The sequence below is a fragment of the Pristiophorus japonicus genome, chromosome 7 (genome assembly GCF_044704955.1).
Source record: "Pristiophorus japonicus isolate sPriJap1 chromosome 7, sPriJap1.hap1, whole genome shotgun sequence".
NCBI classification, from domain to species: Eukaryota; Metazoa; Chordata; class Chondrichthyes; family Pristiophoridae; genus Pristiophorus; species Pristiophorus japonicus.
Genome location: NC_091983.1, coordinates 224,915,998 through 224,931,722, shown reverse-complemented (window position 1 = coordinate 224,931,722; position 15,725 = coordinate 224,915,998). Strand labels below are relative to the sequence as shown.

At 46.6% G+C, this 15,725-nt stretch overlaps 1 protein-coding gene across 3 annotated transcripts in view; it reads right to left on the bottom strand.

Annotated features, from left to right (window-relative positions):
• Positions 1–15,725, bottom strand: part of mrps18a (mitochondrial ribosomal protein S18A) — a 124,349-nt gene that overhangs the window by 93,702 nt on the left and 14,922 nt on the right. The window lies entirely within an intron of this gene.

The window sequence follows — 15,725 nt, the reverse complement described above, 5'->3', positions numbered from 1 at the left end:
TAAGGCTATGCCCCCTTATTCTGGAGAGGTGCAGATATCTGGGGTAACAGATTTATTTAACTTATGCTCAAAGCAACGTGTAGTTCAATACAGTCGGAGATTTATCGAGTTTCCGACACATTGTGCGCAACAGATCGTCCCATCTATAAACTGAAGTACATGACTTGAGGAAGATGGAGGCAGTATATGCTTTTACTAAGGAGCCTGTGAAACCATCATTCTTGTCTCCTAGATTTGAATGAGGAGAGGACACATAAACTAAATGGTACAATCCTAAAGAGGGTGCACGAACAGAGAGACCTGGGGATATGTGTGCATAAATCGTTGAAGGTTGTAGGGCAGGTTGAGAAAGCAATTAAAAAAGGCTTACGGAATCCTGGGCTTCATAAATAGAGGCAGAGTAGAAACATAGGAAATAGGTGCAGGAGTAGGCCATTCGGCCCTTCGAGCCTGCACCACCATTCAATAAGATCATGGCTGATCATTCCCTCAGTACCCCTTTCCTGTTTTCTCTCCATACCCCTTGATCCCTTTAGCCGTAAGGGCCATATCTAACTCCCTCTTGAATATATCCAATGAACTGGCATCAACAACTCTCTGCGGCAGGGAATTCCACAGGTTAACAACTCTGAGTGAAGAAGTTTCTCCTCATCTCAGTCCTAAATGGCCTACTAGTCACTGCCTGCCATTCTGAAAAGGACCCGTTTATCCCGACTCTCTGCTTCCTGTCTGCCAACCATTTCTCTATCCATGTCAGTATGTTAACCCCAATACATTTTGCTTTGATTTTACGCATCAATATCTTGTGTGGGACATTGTCAAAAGCCTTTTGAAATTCCAAGTACACCACATCCACTGGTTCTCCCTTGTCCACTCTACTAGTTACATCCGCAAAAAATTCCAGAAGATTTGTCAAGCAAGACTTCCCCTGCATAGGAAAGCAAGGAAGTTATGATGAACCTGTTTAAAACACTGGTTCGGCCTCAACTGGAGACTGTGTCCAATTCTGTGCACCACACTTTAGGAAGGATGTGAAGGCCTTGGAGAAGGTGCAGAAAAGATTTACGAGAATGATTCCAGGAATGAAGGACTTCAGTTACGTGGATAGACTGGAGAAGCGGGGGTTGTTCTCCTTGGAGCAGAGAAGATTGAGAGGAGATTTGATACAGGTGTTCAAAATCATGAGGGTTCTGGAGAGAAACTGTTCCCATTGGCGGAAGGATCAAGAACCAGAGGACACAGATTTAAGGTGATTGGCAAAAGAACTAAAGGCGACGTAAGAAAAAACCTTTTGATGCAGCGAGTGGTTGGGTTCTGGAATGCACTGTCTGAAAAGGTGGTGGAGGCAGACTCAATCTTATCTTTCAAAAGGGAGCTGGATAAGTATCTGAAGGAAAAAAATTGCAGGGCTACAGGGAAAGGGCGGTGGGACTAGCTGAGAATGGGCGCGGGTTCGACAGGCCGAATGGCCTTCTTCCGTGCTGTAACCATTGTATGTATTCAATGTCTGTGGGAGGGCACGCAGCTTTGCTGATCGATCACTGCCTACAGCCCAATGCCAGCTGCTGCTCCCTTATTCCTGCCTCGTTGAGAAATCCACAAAGCTTTTGCTCTGCCCTGTTCCGCCTCGCTGCAGCTTAGATCTGGACCCGAGTGGCGCAGGAACTGAATTTACGTTTGTCTTACTCTCCGGCACTCAACATTTTTGCTGTAATGTTCAGTTCCACCCCATTTTTTTTTTTTTAAAAGAATTGTGCTCTCTGGGGCCAACTTTGAATTAAAACTTTCTTGTGAAGTCTCAGTAAACCCTTTAACCAAAGGAGTTATGTGAAAGTCTTCCACGCTTATTAATAAAATTTTGACATGTAAATACAAACAAATCCTCCTCTTCCACCTCCCTCCCTCAAACACCCTCTGGATGAAACACAGGATGATCCAGAGTGTGAATCTTCACAGGTGTGAGCATCACTCCTCAGTCGATCCACGGGAAAGACAAATTCGGAATGTGCTTCGTCTTCCCAGCTTGGCACTTTGTCATTTAAATGTAGCTCTGTCCAACTGATAAGTCGGTGTACATCTATCTAAAAGGCAGTCTACTCCTTTCTAAGATTCATTTCCTCAGCTTGAAACTCGAGTAACTGTTTTTGGTGAATGGAAAGAGAAATCCATCAAAAGATGCAACTTAGAATCATAGTATGATAAAGCACAGATGGAGGCCATTTGGCCCATTGTGCCTGCGCCAGCTCTTTGATAGAACTAGCCAATTAGTCCCACTCCCTGCTCTTTCCCCGTAACCCTGCAAATTTTTCCCCTTCAAGTATCCAGTTCCCTTTTGAAAGTTACTGCTGAATCTGTTTCCATCAGGAAGTGCTTTCCAGATTATCATAACTGTTTGCGTAAATAAAATTCTCATCTCACTTCTGCTTCCTTTGCTAATTACCTTAAATCTGCGTCATCTGGTTACCGACCCTCTTACCAGTAGAAACAGTTTCTCCTTATTTATTCCAACTTGGAACTCGCTCCCTAACAGCACTGTGGGAGTACCTTCACCACGCGAACTGCAGCGGTTCAAGCAGGTGGCTCACCACTTCCTTCTCAAGGGCAATTAGGGATAGGCAATAAATGCTGGCCTTGCCAGCGACGCCCACATCCCAAGAATGAATTTTTGAAAATTCTATCAAACCCCCTCTAATTTTGAACACCTCTATTAAATCTCCCCTTAACCTTCTCTGCTCGAAGGAGAATAATCCCAGTATTTATAGTCTCCCCACGTAACCGAAGTCCTGCATTTCTGGTGCCATTTGTTCAGGGAAATTTAATCTGAATTTCTCTTCATAGTTTTTGGCTAAGGAAGGAACTCCCTGCTCTTCTCGTAAGTACGATGGGATCTTTAGCAGCCACCTCCCCCCTCAGTGCAGCATTTTGGTGTCTGCCCAAGTTGTGTACTCAAGATTGGAAGTGTGGCTTCAACTCACAGCCTCCTGGATTATTAAGGTGGGGGGGGGGAGGGGGGGGGGGGGGGGAGGGGAGGGAATGCTTCCAGCAGGCTGTGGGTTGAAACGAGTTAACAATCTAAACCTAGGCAGGAGGGTCACTAAAACTGGCATCAATGCCCAACAGCTGTGGGATGTGGGGGAAAGCAGGATAAGAGGAGAAAGAATTAGCCAGGTTTCCCCACACTGGATTGCCCCCAACAAGTACTTTTGCTGAAATGCATCCGTGTACGGACAAGGGGTGAGAAGGGGATTGAGTTCACTTAACAGCCTGCCTACACTCACTCTAGCTCACATATAAAGCAGGGTCACTTGGGCCAGGTACTGAGTGCAGCTACACCCCAACAAGAGTCCCAGGAAGGGAGAGCACTGGCCACTTCCATTCCCCATCCAAAACGACTAGTTACCAATCTGAAGCAATTACTTGCCAAATCGGCAACTAAAATGAGTGCGTATTTGGCAGTAATAAAAACAGAGAATGCTGGAAATCTCAGCGGGTCAGGCAGCATCTGTGGAGAGAAAAACAGAGTTAACGTTTCCAGTCGACGACCTTTCGTCAGAACTGGCAAATATTCGAAATGTAACAGATTCTTAAGGAAGTGCAGGGTGGACGCTGAAAGGGGGCGGGGAGGAAAGAACAAAAGGGAAGGTCTGTGATAGGGTGGAAGGCAGGAGAGATTTGAGAGACAAAAGGGATAACTGGCCAAATTGAGATAGTAATGGCACAAGTTAGGAAACAAAAGATGAGTCTAGATAGGGTGTGAATGGCAGAGCAATTACCAGCTGCCATGGGAAACAGAGAAAAAAATTAAAGGGGGGGGGGGGGGGGGAGAGCAGTATGTTAAAAAAAAAAGGGAGAAAATGGATCAAAATATGGGCCCCTCACCTTCACATGGAGAGTGTTGCTATGGGAATCCGCATGGGTCCTAGCTATATCTGCCTTTTCGTGGGATATGTGGAACAATCTTTGTTCCAGTCCTACTCAGGTCTCCTCCCTTACATCTTTTTCCAGTATATTGATGACTGTATTGGTGCCATCCCCTGCTCTCGCCCTGAACTAGAAAATTTAATTCATTTTGCATCCAATTTCCACCCTTCCCTCACCTTCTCATGGTCCATCACTGACTCTTCCCTTCCCTTCCTCGACTTCTCTGTCTCCATTTCTGGAGATAGACTATTGACAAACATTCACTATAAGCCCACTGACTCCCACAGCTACCTGGACTACACTTCCTCCCATCCCGCATCCTGTAAGCACTCTATTCCATTCTCCCAGTTTTCCCCACTCCATCGCATCTGTTCTGATGATGACACCTTCCACACTAGTGCCTCTGATATGTCTTCCTTTTTCCTCAACCGAGGATTCCCCCCCCCCAGCCCGGTTAACATGGACCTCGACCCTTTCCGTTCTATTTCCCGCACTTCTGCTCTCACCCCCTCCCTCCCTCTCAGAATTATGACAGGGCTCCCCTTGTCCTCACCTTCACCCCACCAGCCCCCACGTTCAACGGATCCTCCACCGCCATTTCCGCCACCTCCAGCGTGATCCCACCACCAATCACATCTTCCCCACCTCTCTCAGCATTCCGAAGGCACCGCTCCCTCCTCGACACCCTGGTCCATTCCGCAGTCACCCTCAGCACCCACTCCCCTTCCCACGACACCTTCTCATGCAAATGCAGGAGATGCAACACCTGCCCTTTTCCCTCCTCCCTTCCCGCTGTCCAGGGCACCAACACTCCTCCCAGGTGAAACAGCAATTTACTTGTACTTCTTTCAATTTAGTATACAGTATTTGTTACTCACTATGTGGTCTCCTCTAGATTGAGGAGACCAAACGCAGATTGGGTGACCACTTTGCGGTGCACCTCCCTTCAGTCCGCAAGTGTGACCCTGAGCTTCTGGTCGCCTGTCACTTTAATTTCCCCCTCCACTCCCACTCTGATCTCTCTGTCCTCAGCCTCCCAAACTGTTCCAATGAAGCTCAACGCTCGAGGAACAGCACCTCATCTTTTGTTTAGGCACTTTACAGCCTTCTGGACTCAACATCGAGTTCAACAATTTAAGACCATAACCTCTGCCCATATGTTCCCTCTTCTCCCTTTTTTTTTAAAAACAAAACCCCCTCCCTTTTTATTTTTAACTCTATTTCCCATGGCAGGTGGTAACTCATCATCATAGGTAGTCCCTCAAAATTGAAGAAGACTTGCTACCACTCTAAAAATGAGTTCTCAGGTGACTACAGTCCAATACGGGAATTAGAATCGCTGTCACAGGTGGGACATGGACCTTGACCATGTCCAGTCGTTGAAGGAAGGGGTGGGTGAGGAGTCTGGTTTGCCGCACACTCTTTCCGCTGCCTGCGCTTGGTTTCTGCATGCTCTCGGCGACGAGATGCGAGGTGCTCAGCGTCCTCCCGGATGCTCTTCTTCCATTTAGAGTGGTCATAGGGCCAGGAACTCCCAGGTGCTGGTGGGGGTGTTGCACTTTATCAAGGAGGCTTTGAGGGTGTCCTTGAAACATTTCCTTTGCCCTGGGGCTCACTTGCCGTGTAGGAGTTCCGAATAGAGCGCTTGCTTTGGGAGTCTCGTATCGGGCATGCGGACGATGTGGCCCGTCCAACGGAGCTGGTTGAGTGTGGTCAGTGCTTCGATGCTGGGGATGTTGGCCTGATCGAGAACACTGACGTTGGTGCATCTTTCTTTCCAGTGGATTTGCAGGATCTTGAGGCAGCGTTGGTGGCACTTCTCCAGAGCTTTGAGGTGTCTACTGTATATGGTCCACATCTCGGAGCCATATAGGAAGGCGGGTATCACTACTGCCCTGTAGACCACAAGCTTGGTGCCAGATTTGAGGTCCTGGTATTCAAACACACTCTTCCTCAGGCTGCCAAAGGCTGCACTGGCGCACTGGAGGTGGTGTTGGACTTCATCATCGATGTCTGCCCTTGCCGATAGTAGGCTCCCGAGGTATGGAAAATGAGCCATGTTGTCCGTGGATTTTGATGACCGGGGGCAGTGCTGTGTGGCGGGCTCAGATTGGTGGAGGACCTTTGTCTTACTGATGTTAAGTGTAAGGTCCATGATTTTGGTGAAGATGTTGACGATGGCTTGGAGTTCGGCCTCTGAATGTGCGCAGACACAAGCGTCATCCACATACTGTAGTTCTGCCATTCACACCCTATCTAGACTCATCTTTTGTTTCCTAACTTGTGCCATTACCATCTTAATTTGGCCCATCAGCCCGTTTGTCTCTCAAATCTCTTCTGCCTTCCACCCTATCACAGACCTTCCCTTTTGTTCTTTCCTCCCCTCCCCCTTTCAGTGCAATTGCACTTCCTTAAGAATATGTTACATTTCGAACTTTTGCCAGTTCTGACGAAGGATCATCAACCTGAAACGTTAACTCTGTTTCTCTCCACAGATGCCGCCTGACCCGCTGAGATTTCCAGCCTTTTCTGTTTTTATTTGAGATTCCAGCATCTGCAGCATTTTGCTTTTGTCTATTTGACACTGGGCATCGAGGCTTCTTCTCTACTATACATGTTTCCCTCTCTCACTCACTCAATCGCTCTCCTCTACCTCCCCCCGCAACCCGACCCGCAAGATTGTTACTAAGCACGCCACTCCCTCAACTACATTGTTCGAACTCAGCCACTTTGCTCCTTTCTTTAGATATTCTTAAATGACAGCCCCCGCCTCTTTATTCCAGATCTTCTGAGCTCTACTTCCAATTACAGATCACCTCCGACTCGGGATCAGTGACACAGCAGTTGCAGCAGATCTCCGACAAGGTCAAGTCCTCATATTTTGTGCTGTATACGGACACCCACCTCTGCAAGTTAGCTAACCAGCTTTGTAATTCTCTTTTTTAAAATTAAGACAATTTTAGGGCTCAACTGGCAAAATACTAATTTAATTTAAAAGGCAAAGGAAAGTCCAGTACCCAATATTTGAGCAAGGAAACCGTTCCCATTGTTCGCTTCAGTGAAACGTATTTACTTTGCATTCAGCGCTACAACATTCTTGAGAGCTTGCCAATCTCAGCTGGACAAGAGATCTCTAAAGATGCCAAAATTCCAGAATTTTAGATAAATATTGATTATCTAGTTAACCTTCCTTAAAGTGAAACGATAGCTTATAAAAGATGAATGGGGGGGGAACAAAAAAAAGTCTACAGTCTTCAAATATGTAGTGATCGGTTTATTCAAGCTACTATTATCCTCGTGCTTAAACTGGATCCTGTTTCGGGAGCACACCGTTCGAGCCCTGCTCTCCCGCACTGACTTCGGGCAGCTGGTTTCCGTAGGAAAGTTGAGCTCTGATTTTATACAAATATGTGGGTCCAGCTCCCTGTGTTTACACTGTCAAGACTAGGCTTGTATTCCCTTGACTTTGGAAGATTAAGAAGCGATCTAATTGAGGCGTTTAAGATGATTAAAGGAGTTGATAGAGTAGATAGAGAGAAACTATTTCCCCTGGTGGGCGAGTCCAGAACAAGAGTTCAGGTGATGTCAGGAAGCACCTCTTCACACAAAGGGTAGTCAAACTCTGGAACGTGTTCCCCCCCAAAAGTTGTTGATGCTGGGAATCAACTGAGATGAATAGATTTTTGTTAGGCAAGGGTATTAAGGGTTACGGAACCAAGACGAGTAGATGGGAGTTGAGATACAGATCAGCCATAATCCAATTTAATGGCGAAACAGGCTGAAGGGCCAAATCTTGTTCCGATGTTGCCTTATCCTGACAGCAGGATTGGATTTATGATGCCGGCGGGATTCGTGCGCTGGGCTTGTTTCTGTTACGGACAGCAGCCGGCAAGGTGGAGACTAGGCATCCTGCGGTTGGCTGCGCTCACTATAGGGCAAAAGCCCCCTCAGTGGATTTGGTTGCAATCCATCCAAGTCTCGTGTGTTGGAAGTAGTCTGTCTGCTGCGTAGGTTCGGAGTGTAATCCAGCCAGAACTTGATCTGCTTCAGATGGGGAAATTTGGCACAAGTGTCAATGTGCGCAAACTTCAAATAATACTTGCGCTGATGTCAAAACGTTTTAAAGCCCTTCACACAATCAATTGAGATGTAGCGGCTTGCTATGTTGGCAAAGGGTCTTTTCACAAGATATTGTGTGATGCACTTTAACTGGCGAATGAATAAGCTCCTGATCTCAGATATAAGTCCTGCATGTTGTTCCTCCCAACCTTCAATGATCTTTTAAGATCTCCACCATCTGCTAGAGCAGCAGATTAGGCGTGAGGAGTCTGGAGTGCCCATCGAGCCCTTGCTCTTTATTTCAGACCATCCTTTTTCACGTCATCAAAATTCCTGTGCTACTCAGAACCGTAGAACAGAACTTAACAGCACAGAAGGCGATCATTCAACCCAGTGTTTTTCCTGCCCCCCCCCCTCCACCACCCCCCGGACGTCCTGAGGTGATGAAAGGTACTATGTAAACACAAGTCTTTAAGGTAATGTGAGAAACTTAAAACTGTATTTTTTAAAACATAAAGCCACATAGGCTATGGGCCCTGACAACATCCCGGCTGTTGTGCTGAAGACTTGTGCTCCAGAACCAGCCACACCTCTATCCAAGCTGTTCCAGTATGGCGACAACACTGCCATCTACCCGACAATGTGGAAAACTGCTCCAGGTATGTCCTGTCCACAAAAAGCAGGACAAATCCAATCCGGCCAATTACCGCCCCATCAGTCTACTCTCAATCATCAGAAAAGTGATGGAAGGTGTCGTCGACATTGCTATCAAGCGGCACTTACTCACCAATAACCTGCTCACCGATGCTCAGTTTGGGTTCCGCCAGGACCACTCGGCTCCAGACCCCATTACAGCCTTGGTCGAAACGTGGATAAAAGAGCTGAATTCCAGAGGTGGGGTGAAAGTGACTGCCTTTGACATCAAGGCAGCATTTGACCGAGTGCGGCATCAAGGAGTGCTAGTAAAACTGAAGTCAATGGAAATCAGGGGGGAAACTCTCCACTGGCTGGAGTCATACCTAGCACAAAAGAAGATGGTTGTGGTTGTTGGAGGTCAATCATCCTAGCCCCAGGACATCGCTGCAGGAGTTCCTCAGGGCAGTGTCCTAGGCCGAAACATCTTCAGCTGCTTCATCAATGACCTTCTCTCCATCATAAGGTCAGAAGTGGGGATATTCACTGATGACTGCACAGTGTTCAGTGCCATTCACAACTCCTCAGATAATGGAGCAGTCCATGCCCACATGCAGCAAGACTTGGACAACATTCAGGCTTGAGCTGATAAGTGGCAAGTAACATTCACGCCACAAAAGTGCCAGGCAATGACCATCTCCAACAAGAAAGTGTCTAACCACCTCCCCTTGATATTCAACGGCATTACGTCGAATCCTCCACCATCAACATCCTCGGGGTCACCACTGACCAGAAACTTAACTGGACCAAGCACATAAATACTGTAACAAGGAGCGGGTCAGAGGCTGGGTATTCTACGGCGAGTGTCTCACCTCCTGACTCCCCAAAGCCTTTCCACCATCTACAAGGCAAAAGTCAGGAAAGTGATAGAATACACTCCACTTGCCTGGATGAGTACAGCTCCAACAACACTCAAGAAGCTCAACACCATCCAGGACAAAGCAGCCCGCTTGACTGGCTCCCCATCCACCATCTTAAACATTCACTCGCTCCACAAACCATGGCTGCAGTGTTACCATCTGCAAGATGCACTGCAGCAACTCGCGAAGGCTTCTTCGGCAGCACCTCCCAAACCCGCGACCTCTACCACGTAGAAGGACAAGGGCAGCAGGCGCATGAGAACACCATCACCTGCAAGATCCCCTCAAAAGATACAGACCATCCTGACGTGGAAAAATATCGCCATTCCTTCATCGTCACTGGGTCAAAATCCTGGAACTCCCTCCCTAACAGCACCGTGGGGGTACCTTCAACACACGGACTGCAACGGTTCACGGCAGCGGCTCACCACCACTTTCTCGAGAGCAATTAGAGATGAGCAATTAATGCCAGTGACGTCCGTGGGTTGGCCCGTGCTGCCCGGAACGAATAATTAAAAACAAAAATTCTTCATCATCGTCTCATTATATCTGTGGGCTGGAAGGTGGCAATTACCTAATTAGCTGTACTGCTTTTAGTTTATCACAGACTGACAGAAGTCATACCAGGACAGAATGCTTTCATAAGAAGCACTCAAACTCAACACTTGCAGTACAGCCAGACTGGCACAATCCGGCACTTCCCATCACCTCCCTTTTGCTTCTCATGAGTAACTACACTACACTAGACTCTGCCAGCTTGACTTAGTCAGCTGAGCCGCCACCTCTGGGTTAGAAGGCTGTCTTCGCTGCCATCACCCTCCTGCACCAGCTCACGCTGTACCTTGCAGTGGTACGCCGCCACGCTGCCCATGGCCACCGCTCACTTTATGGCCCAAACCTGGCGCTGATGGTCTCTTGCAGCTCGTCATTAAGGTCCAGGTCGGTGATTGGAGCGTGGGCAGGTACAGCAGGAGCGGCGAGGTCGGGGCGAAGGACCGCAAGAGATTGTAGAGGAACGTGATCGGTGTCCAGGAGAGACATGAGGTCGGGACCAGAAGAGACGTGGGCCCAGGGACAGAACGGGCCAGACCACAATACGATATGTGCGTGTACTAGGCCCGTGCAGCAAAGCAGGTCTCCAGTCATCTTGGTTAATCCTTGCTACTGGACCAACACTTAGCTCTGTCAACCTGTGTGGTGGTCGGTGTGCAAAGGCCACCCCACGGTAAAAAGATCCATGCACAAGCATCTTCCACCCTACACTCTGTAGTTCGGGATCTGGAATATTAGGTCCTTCATTGAAACACCTGTGAACTCATCCCTTTTTGACGTGGAAGCAAGTCATCCGCGTTTCGAGGGACTGCCTGTGAATGAATGAGAAGGCTGTGGGTTCAAGCCTGGACAGCCCCAAGCAGGAAATTCTCTTCCATGTGTCCTGGCCAGCATTGCACTCTCACAAAAAGACATCCAACAGAGAAAAAAACACTGGTGGTTCATCTCAAGATTTACATGACAACAATCGCTGGACTTTAAAAAGTAATTCACCGTTTATAGAAACATAGAAACATAGAAACATAGAAAATAGGTGCAGGAGCAGGCCATTCAGCCCTTCTAGCCTGCACCGCCATTCAATGAGTTCATGGCTGAACATGAAACTTCAGTACCCCCTTCCTGCTTTCTCGCCATAACCCTTGATCCCCCGAGTAGTAAGGACTTCATCTAACTCCCTTTTGAATATATTTAGTGAATTGGCCTCAACTACTTTCTGTGGTAGAGAATTCCACAGGTTCACCACTCTCTGGGTGAAGAAGTTTCTCCTCATCTCGGTCCTAAATGGCTTACCCCTTATCCTCAGACTGTGACCCCTGGTTCTGGACTTCCCCAACATTGGGAACATTCTTTCTGCATCTAACCTGTCTAAACCCGTCAGAATTTTAAACGTTTCTATGAGGTCCCCTCTCATTCTTCTGAACTCCAGTGAATACAAGCCCAATTGATCCAATCTTTCTTGATAGGTCAGTCCCGCCATCCCGGGAATCAGTCTGGTGAACCTTCGCTGCACTCCCTCAATAGCAAGAATGTCCTTCCTCAAGTTAGGAGACCAAAACTGTACACAATACTCCAGGTGTGGCCTCACCAAGGCCCTGTACAACTGTAGCAACACCTCCCTGCCCCTGTATTCAAATCCCCTCGCTATGAAGGCCAACATGCCATTTGCTTTCTTAACCGCCTGCTGTACCTGCATGCCAACCTTCAATGACTGATGTACCATGACACCCAGGTCTCGTTGCACCTTCCCTTTTCCTAATCTGTCACCATTCAGATAATAGTCTGTCTCTCTGTTTTTACCACCAAAGTGGATAACCTCACATTTATCCACATTATACTTCATCTGCCATGCATTTGCCCACTCACCTAACCTATCCAAGTCACTCTGCAGCCTAATAGCATCCTCCTCGCAGCTCACACTGCCACCCAACTTAGTATCATCCGCAAATTTGGAGATACTGCATTTAATCCCCTCGTCTAAATCATTAATGTACAATGTAAACAGCTGGGGCCCCAGCACAGAACCTTGCGGCACTCCACTAGTCACTGCCTGCCATTCTGAAAAGTACCCGTTTACTCCTACTCTTTGCTTCCTGTCTGACAACCAGTTCTCAATCCACGTCAGCACACTACCCCCAATCCCATGCACTAAAGTCCCTACAGGCCCTTCGAGCCTGCTCCACCACTCAATGAGATCATGGCTGATCTTCGACCTGAACTCCACTTTTCCACCGATCCCCTTATCCCTTGATTTCCCTCAAGTCCAAAAATCTATCTATCTCAGCCTTGAACATACACACCAATTCAGCATCCACGGCCCTTTAGGGAAGAGAATTCCAAAGATTCACAACCCTGAGTGAAGAAATCCCTCCTCGCCCTAAATGGCCGACCCCTTAACCTGAGACTATGTCCCCTAGTTCTAGACACCCCAGCCTGGGGAAACAAGCTCTCAGCATCTACCCTGTCAATCCCCCTCAGAATCTTATATGTTCAATGAGATCAAATTTCATTCTTCTGAATTCCATAGAGTATAGGCCAAATCTATTCAATCTCTCTTCTTTGGACAACTCTCTCATCCAAGGGATCAATCTAGTGAACCTTTGTTGCACCGCCTCTAAGGCAGGCAGGTCCTTTCTCAAATAAGGAGACCAAAACTGTGCACAGTACTCCTGGTGTGGTCTCACCAAAGCTCTGTACAATTGCACTAGACTTCCTTACTCTTGTACTCCAACTCACTTGCAATAAAGGCCAACATGCCATTTGCATGCTAACTTTGTGCTTCTTGTACGAGGACACCTAAATCCCTCTGAACACCAACATTTAAGTTTCTCACCATTTAAAAATATTATTTTTCTATTCTTCCTACTAATCACATTATGATCCATCTGTCACTTTATTGCCCACTCACTTAACCCTGTCTATATCCCTGTGCAGGCTCTTTGCGTCCGAACCACATTGTACTTTCCCACCTAGCTTTGTATCGTCAGCAAACTTGGATGCATTGCATTCGGTCCCTTCATCTGTCATTAATATAGATTGCAAATAGCTGAGACCCCAGCACTGATCTTTGCGGAACCCCACTAGTTACAGCCTGTCAACCGAAAAATGACCATTTATCCCTACTCTGTTTTCAGTCCGCTAACAAATCCTCTATCCATGCTAATATATTACACCCAATCCCATGAGCCCTTTTCTTGCGTGGCAACCTTTTATGTGGCACATTATCGAATGTCTGTATTACATTCACTGGTTCCCCTTTATCAACCTTGCTAGTTACATCCTCAAAAAACTAAAATTAGTTAAATATGATTTCCCTTTCATAAAACCATGTTGACTCTACCTAATGATATTATGATTTTCTAAATGCCCTGTTACCACTTCCCTAATAATGGATTCCAGCATTTTCTCGTCGACTGATGTCAGGCTAACTGGACTGTAGTTACCCATTTTCTCTCTCCCTCCTTTCTTGAATAACGGGGTTACATTTTCTACCTTCCAATCTGTTGGGACCGTTCTAGAATCTAGGGAATTTTGGAAGATCACAGCCAATGGTGATCCACCATCTCTGCAGCCACCTCTTTTTGAACCCTAGGATGTAGGCCATCAGGTCCAGGGGATTTGTTGGCATTTAGTCCCATCAGTTTCTAAGTACTTTTTCTCGATTGATATTAATGACATAAAATTCCTCACTCTTATTTGCCCCTTGGTTTTTTGGTGTACTTTTTGTGTCTTCTACTGTGACGACAGATACAAAATATTTGTTTAAAGTCTCTGCCATTTCCTTATTCCCCATTATAATTTCACCTGTCTCAGCCTCACTGGGGCCAACACTTACTTTTGCTACTCTCTTCCTTTTTACATACTTGTAGAAACTCTCACAATCTGTTTTTATATTTTTTGCTCATTTACTCTCATTCTATTTTCTCCCTTTTATCAATTTTGGTCATCCTTTGCTGGTTTATGAAACTCTCCCAATCCTCAGCCTTGCTACTTTTCTTCGCAACATTATAAGCCGCTTCTTTTAATCTAATACTACCCGTAGCTTCTTTATTTAGCCACAGAAGGATCACTTTTCCGGTGGAGTTTTTATTTCTCAATGGAAAGGAAGAAAGATTTGCATTTCTACAGCACCTTTTGTGACCTCAGGATGTCCCAAAGTGCTTTACAGCCAACAAAGTACTTTTGAAGTGTAGTCACTGTTGTAATGTAAACGCGGTGGCAAATTTACACACAGCAAGCTCCCACGAACAGTAATGTGATAATGACCTAATAATCTGTTTTAGGTTTTGGTTGAGGGAAAAATATTGGCCAGGACACTGGGAGAACGCCCCATCTCTTCTTCAAACGGTGTCGTGGGATCTTTTACAGCCACCCGAGGGGGCAGACGGGACCCTCAGTTAAACGTCAGCTCCGACAGTGCAGCACACCCTCGGCGCTGCACTGGTATGTCCGCCCAGATTATGTGCTCATGTCTCATACTCTGATGGATACAATATGCACCAGGCAACAGCGACGTGACATGAAGGCTGTAGAACCACTGAACTGAAAAAGTCAGTCACTAACAAGTCACTGGTCTGGAGTTGATAAACAAATTATGCCAGTCTGCTCCACAAGTACTCAATGTACCTTTACAACACACCCAGGTGCTTGCTAAAAGGAATGCACATAAAGATTCCTGTTGTATGACGGCGCAGTGCAGGATAGCACGTATCTGGATGGAACACATTCACCAGATCCAGTCACACTTCCACTCCTCATTCAACCATTACTAAACTATACTACCATCAGTCGACAGGGCCAATGTTATCAGTCTCTGTTCAATGTTGTACAGAGGAGACGTAGGATATAATCACAGATGCTGTACAATTGCTGATCCCCGATTCCTCATCTACACTATTTTGTGTGAATGCTTGTGTTATCAATGGATATTAAACAACAACTTGCATTTACATAGTGCCTTTAACATAGTAAAACGTCCCAAGGCACTTCACAGGAGCGTAACAGATGCAATTTGACACTGAGCCACATAAGGGGATACAAGGGCAGGTGACCAAAAGCTTGGTCAAAGAGGTAGATTTTAAGGAGCATCTTAAAGGAGGAGATGTGGAGAGGTTTAGGAAGGGAATTCCAGAGCTCAGGGCAGTGCAAGGCAATCTTAAAAAGATTGCATTTATATAGCGTATCATATTGTTGAAGTATGACTAGTGTCGTGACTGTTACGTAGCCAAATGCAACAGTCAAAACCCCTTCAAGCAGACACAAGGTGAAAAAACAATCAATGAAATTGATTTTTCTATTCTCACTCCAAACTCCAACAGGCAAACTCCCCATTGTTCCACTTGCTACTGCCACTGTACCTTTTAGCATCCACCAGAGCGGGACCTCAGTTTGACTCAGAATGAAGGCGTCTCCATTGATTCAGCACCCACACTTCGGCTCACTATATTTGCAGCAGCATACCGAGTGCAGTGCTGAGTAACGCTGCCTTCTCCGCCACGATGTGCTTCACATCAGATGGTCAGCGAAGACTCTGCCTGCTCTGGTTTGTGAATGTGTGAAAAGCCATTCGAAGGCCGTTGAAAATCGAGGAGATTTGGGCAAATTGTGGTTACGCGTGCCTTATGCACTTATCTACTTTCCCCT